This window comes from Rhinolophus sinicus, linkage group LG05, assembly GCF_036562045.2.
Source record: "Rhinolophus sinicus isolate RSC01 linkage group LG05, ASM3656204v1, whole genome shotgun sequence".
Taxonomy (NCBI): domain Eukaryota; kingdom Metazoa; phylum Chordata; class Mammalia; order Chiroptera; family Rhinolophidae; genus Rhinolophus; species Rhinolophus sinicus.
Window position 1 is genome coordinate 52,444,769 of NC_133755.1, and position 6,004 is coordinate 52,450,772.

A 6,004-nucleotide genomic window follows, 5' to 3' on the forward strand; every position below is an offset into this window, starting at 1 on the left:
GTGCGGCGACGTCAGCGCCCCGCCCCCCGCCCCGCCCCGCGGCCGGCGGCCTCGACCCAGCCCCGCGCGGTGCGGCAGTGCTGCGGGCACGCTGGCCACCACGCCCTCGTCCTGTCCACGGTACACTCGCGGAGGCTGTAGGAAGCCGAGGTGCGCGCGGCCTCTGCAGAGGGGTGGGCGGGGCTCCCTCGTTGGCCCCGCCCAGGGCTGGGGGCGCCCGAGAAATCCCGCCTCCCTGGGGGGCTGCGCGACACCCTCTGCGGGTTCTGAAATGCCTGCTCGGCGTCTCGCGGCCAATCCCACATCTTCCTTTAAGATGTCCCTGCTCCGCCCTAAAAACTGCCCGGGTCCGGGATGGCCATCCCGTTGGTGCGGGCATGTGGGGGTGATGCGTAACCCGGCTGCCCTCCTCTTCTCGAGCCGCGCTCCCCCTTCTCCAGCCCGCTCCTGTTCTGGAAGATGCCGAGTGAAACTAGAAACGATTCGCGTTCCTCCACGTGACGGCCCCCCATCAGCGACCTAGAAGAGGGTGAGCTGCAGTTGCCTCCAACCTCCGCGCAGGAGGCAACCACGGATGCGGCGAGACCTCAGCGCTGGAGGCCAGAGAGCTGGGCTCAACCTCAGCGAACACTGCAGCGGAGAGCAGAGTGATGAATAAATGAGTAACCACATCAATATTTAAGTGTTCACTCAGAGCGCTGGAGCTCATGCGTCATGAGTTGGGAAAAATTATAGGCTCTGCTGAGGGTTTTAAACTATTTCATCCATTAAGTGCCTACTATGTGAAAAAACCTGGGTATTACTAGCACGCTTGGCTTATAATTAATAATGGTAACAGTGGTTAATAATTATAGAAGCTGAATTTCGGCCAGTACTGGTTTGTGTGCTTTATATGCATTAATTACCTCATTTTGTCCTCAGAGTAACCCCGCAGGGTGAATATGGTTTTTATCCCTTTTTTTCCTGAAGATAAAATTGAAGTTTAGAGAGGTTATCATCCTGCCCAAGATCTGTAACTGACGGAGGTAGGATTTGAATACACACAGATGACCCCAAAGCCTGTACTTTTTTTTTTTTTTTTTTACTGTCAGAGCCTATATTTTAAAAATGATTTTTAAAAATGCAACACACATATATAGCTTTTAAAAAATCAAATAGGACAGAATCACTTATGAAAAGCAAAAACTCCCACTCTACCCCTGGAATCAGGGATAACAACTTACAGCCATTTGTGTTTTCAAGGCTGGCAGTTACCTCCCTCTCTCTAGGTAAAATGCTTGCAGAGCTCTATCTGGATTTGTCAGGCAGGAATGGCCCTGTTATCTATTGTCTTCCTGCTATGATAATAATTTCGCTCTCTCACACCCACTTCCCTCCCTCAGTCTTGTGTAATGCTATTATTTTTAGTTCCTCTACTAGATACCTATATTTATAGTGGTAATATTTACATTCTTGGGGAGACTCTCCACAGTACCCCTTGATTCCCTCTGCTGTGAGAGAAGGATGCCAAAATCCCCACTCTCCAGGCCATGTCCTCTACCAGGAATATGGATGTAGGAAACCAGTGCAGGAGCCCCACAGGAGCACGCCTGCCACAGGACCAATCCTGACAGCCTCCCACCTTAACTCTATGATCAGAAGACTGGGGTGGGGGTGTCCTTGGCACTGAGCCCCATGGTCCAGCACCCCTGGGGACAGCACCTAGCTTTGGAGACAGCCAGACCTGCCTATAGATCTAGGCTCTCTGCCACTTAGCAGCAATGAGACCTGAAGTTCAGGGCAGCTCTCTAACCTCTCTCAGCCTCATTCCCTCATCTAGAAAGGGGGGATAATGATTACTACTTCAAACAACTGCTGAAAAGATTCCATGAGAAAATACTGTCAAAGACTGTAATGCAGTGGAGAACATCACCATTGATCTCAAGGCATCTGAACATCATATACAGTCTTTTTTATGATTATAAAAGTAATTTGGAAAATACAGAAAAAAATACAAAGAAAATAAAAATACATCATAATCTCACCATCCAGAAATAAACACTAACAATTTGTTGTAGCTCCTTCCAGTCTTTTCTCTACACTATATGTTGTTGTTTTATGTACATTATGGTTATGAGACAACTGTAGTGTAATGATTAAACCTGTGGGCTTTGGTTTCCTGGTTCTACCATTTACTTTGTATGTATTATCTCATTTATCCCAAGAGACAGCCATTTAAGGCAGGTGCTGTTGCCACCCTCAGTTTCACTGATGATGAAACTGAAGCAGAATGAACTTGAGTAACTTTCCCCATGTCTCCAACAGGAAAGTTGCAGAGATGGGACTTGAACTCGGGTCTAAGTGACTACTGCCTGCAGCAGTCTGCCGCCCCACACTGATCATCTAAGCACTACCATGTTTCCCCAAAAATAATACCTAGCCAGACCACCAGTTCTAATGCATCTTTTGAAGCAAAAATTAATATAAGACCTGGTCTTATTTTAATACAATATAAGACCCAGTCTAATATAATATAATATAGTAATATAATACAATATAATATAATATAACAATATAATACCGGGTATAATATAATATAATACCGGGTATAATATAATATAGTATAATACCGATTCTTATGTTAATTTTTGCTCCAAAAGACATATTAGACTTGATGGTCCAGCTAAGTCTTATTTTGGGGGAAACATAGTATATACATTTGAAAAGTTGACAAAGCAAGAAGTGTTATCATACCCATTTTACAGGTGAAGAAACTAAGGTATAAAAAGGGATAACAGACTTACCCAAGGTCACAGAGTAAGGATGAAGCCCTCCACTTTAAGAATGGATTCCCTAAGGGCTTTGTAAATAAACGTATCTTTACCAAACTACAACTAACATATATTTGCCCCTCTCCTTTAATGGTTCTGCTTCATCTGTTTGTAGCTCTCCAACATAACTGGACTGCCTCCTCCTACCTACGTACTTTCCTCCTCCCCAGTGGAGTAGCAAGGCTCCAGGAAAAGGTGAGAGAACTGAGGTGGGCTATTCCCGCTCTCCTTCCTCCTGTTCTGGCCCACGCAGTTTGGCAAGCTCAGGCTTCCTGTTGGCACTGAACTGGGGCTGTAGGAAGTCAGTGAACCCAGGCAGGACTCTCCTATGGGTCACTTGGCCTCAGGAGGAAAGGGAGGGATCTGCTAGCTGTTTGCAGGTGAGAAAAAAAAACAGAAACTCCGAAGACACTGAGGATTTGGCCACTAGGTGTGTTTCCTCCTCTAGAAGAGACCACCAACACCCCGATCCCCTGCAGCCAGCCAAGAGAGTTAGGAGGAGGACCCTCCTGCCTCCTCCACCTCCCCAGGGCTGGGTGCTCATGCCTTCCTGGGCCTCTCTAGTCCGCTGTGACAGTTCTTGCTTTAAAAGAGTGGTCCTTTGTGTAATTTCCACTTGTTGCTTTCCTCTGCAATACCATCCAAGACTATTGATCCTTCCACATAGGCACTTCAAATATATTTGCCTGGCTCTTCAAGCGACAATTCCCCGTCCTTCACCCCTCCTTCCCCACCTCACCATAGTAGAGTCACACAGCCCAGGTTCAAACCCTGGTCTACCACTTACTACCAGTATAAGCTTGGGCAAATGACTGAACCCCACTGAGTCTCAGTTTCCACATCTATCAAATGGGCCTAAAAATAGAAATCACCTCACAGAGTTAGTATGAGAGCTAGCTCAACACATCCTAATTAGTAATGAGTATTATCATCTTAGAAATCTTTGCTGAAAGTAAAAGGTTGTACCTCCTTCCTTTGTTACCTCATTTGCATTTGAAGTAACAGTGAGATTGAACATTTTTTTCAGTTATTAGTCTTTCCTCTTTCATTGTATTTCCTCTTTTAATGAGTTGTCTATTTTCTGAATCATCTATTTTCTATGACTGTTTTTCTTTGAAGCCTTAATTTCTTATTAATTTATGTTAACCCTTTGTATGTTAAGAATAATAACATCTTGTCTTTTACATTTATTGCAAATATGTTTTGACAGAAGTTATGTAGTCAAATCTTTTCATTTCTTCCATTGTTTCAAAGTTAAGTTCTTTCACACTCAGGTCCGATAACATTCCTCATATTTTTTCTAGTTTTTAAGTTGCTTGGCTTTTCTTTGCTCTTTCATTCTCTTTAAATTCTTCCAGAAACTATTTTTGGTAAGTGATTTGGAGTGAAAATCTAACCCTCTCTCCCCTGACAGCTATTCAAGTTTCCCAACAGATACTATAAAACCCTGTCCTTTTGCAAATGGGGTTTTTTTTCATATAAGTTCTTAAAATAATATAGACAGAGTCTGAATGTTGTATTCTGTTCCACTGAGATTTATATTATTCTGCCAGTGCCATTTTATTTTAATTAGTGTTGCCTTTTAGATGCTTTATTACAATGGAAGGGCAAATATTCACTCATTTCTTTTTTCAAAGATTTTATAGCTACTCTTACCCATGTATTCGTGCACACGAGCTCTAGTTCTTTTTGGAATCGTGAGACAAATTTTTATGAGAAAAATTGACATCTTTACAAATAATAGCCATTAAAATCATGATATACTCCCTAAAATTAGGAATAAGACAATGACATTCTCCACTTCTATTCAACATTCTGCTGGCGGTTCTAGCTAAGACAATTGGCAAGAAAAAGAAATCAAAGTCATTCAGACTGGAAAGAAAGGAACAGTAAAACTATCTCTATTTTTGTATTGTATAGTCTTATAAATTGAAAATCCTAAGAACTCCACTTAGAAACTATTAGAACTGGTAAATGGGCTTAGCAAGGTTACAGGATACAAGATCAATATACTAAAATCAATTGTATTTCTACATACTACCCTAGCAATGAACAACTGAAAATAAAATAAGAAAGCAATTCCATTTATAAGAGTATCAAAATAATAAAATATTTGTCAATGAATTTAACAAAAGAAATGTAAAAGTTGTACACTGAAAACTAGAAAACATGATAGAAAAAAATTAACAGCCCTGAATAAATGGAAAGACATACTATGTTCATGGATGAAAAGACTTAATATTGTTAAGATGGCTATATGCTCCAAATTTATCTACATAAATTAGATTCAGCATATTCCCTATGAAAATCCCAGCTGGTGTTTTTGCAGAAATTGACAAACTGATCATTATGGAAATACAGAATAGCCAAATAAATATTGAAAAAGAAGAACAAAGTTGAGGGACTCATACTTCCCAATTTCAAAACTTACTACAAATCAAGACAATGGTACTGGCATAAGAATAGACATAAAGATCAATGGAATAGAATTGAGAGTCCAGAAATAAACCCTTACATTTATGGCCAATTGCTTTTTCAACAAAGGTACCAAGACCATTCAATAATCTTTTCAACAAATGATGCTGGGACAGCTGAATGTTCATATGCAAAAGAATTAAGTTGGACCCCTTCCTTATACCATTATACACATTATATAATTAATACATAAAAATTAACTCAAAATAGATCATATACCTATCTGCAAGCACTAAAACTATAAAACTCTTAGAAGAAAAAACAGGAGTAAATCTTCATGACCTTTAGGTTAGACAAAGCCTTAGAAACAACAACTAAAGTATGAGCAACCAAATAAAAAATAAACTCAACTTTATCAAAATTAAAAACTTTTGTGCTTCAAAGAGCACCACCAAGGAAGTGAAAAGACAACCTACAGGATGCAAGAACATATTTGCAAATCATATATCTGATAAAAGATGGATATATATATATATATATATATATATATATATATATATATATATATCTTACAATTCAACAATAAAAAGATAAATAATCTCATTTTAAAATGGGCAAATGATTTGAATAGATATTTTCCTAAAGAAGATCATTAAGTTGGTGCAAAAGTAATTGCGATTTAAAAGGTTAAAAATAATTGCAAAAAACCGCAATTACTTTTGCACCAACCTAAGACAAGTGGCCACAAGCACATGAAAAGATGCCAAAAACATTAGCCA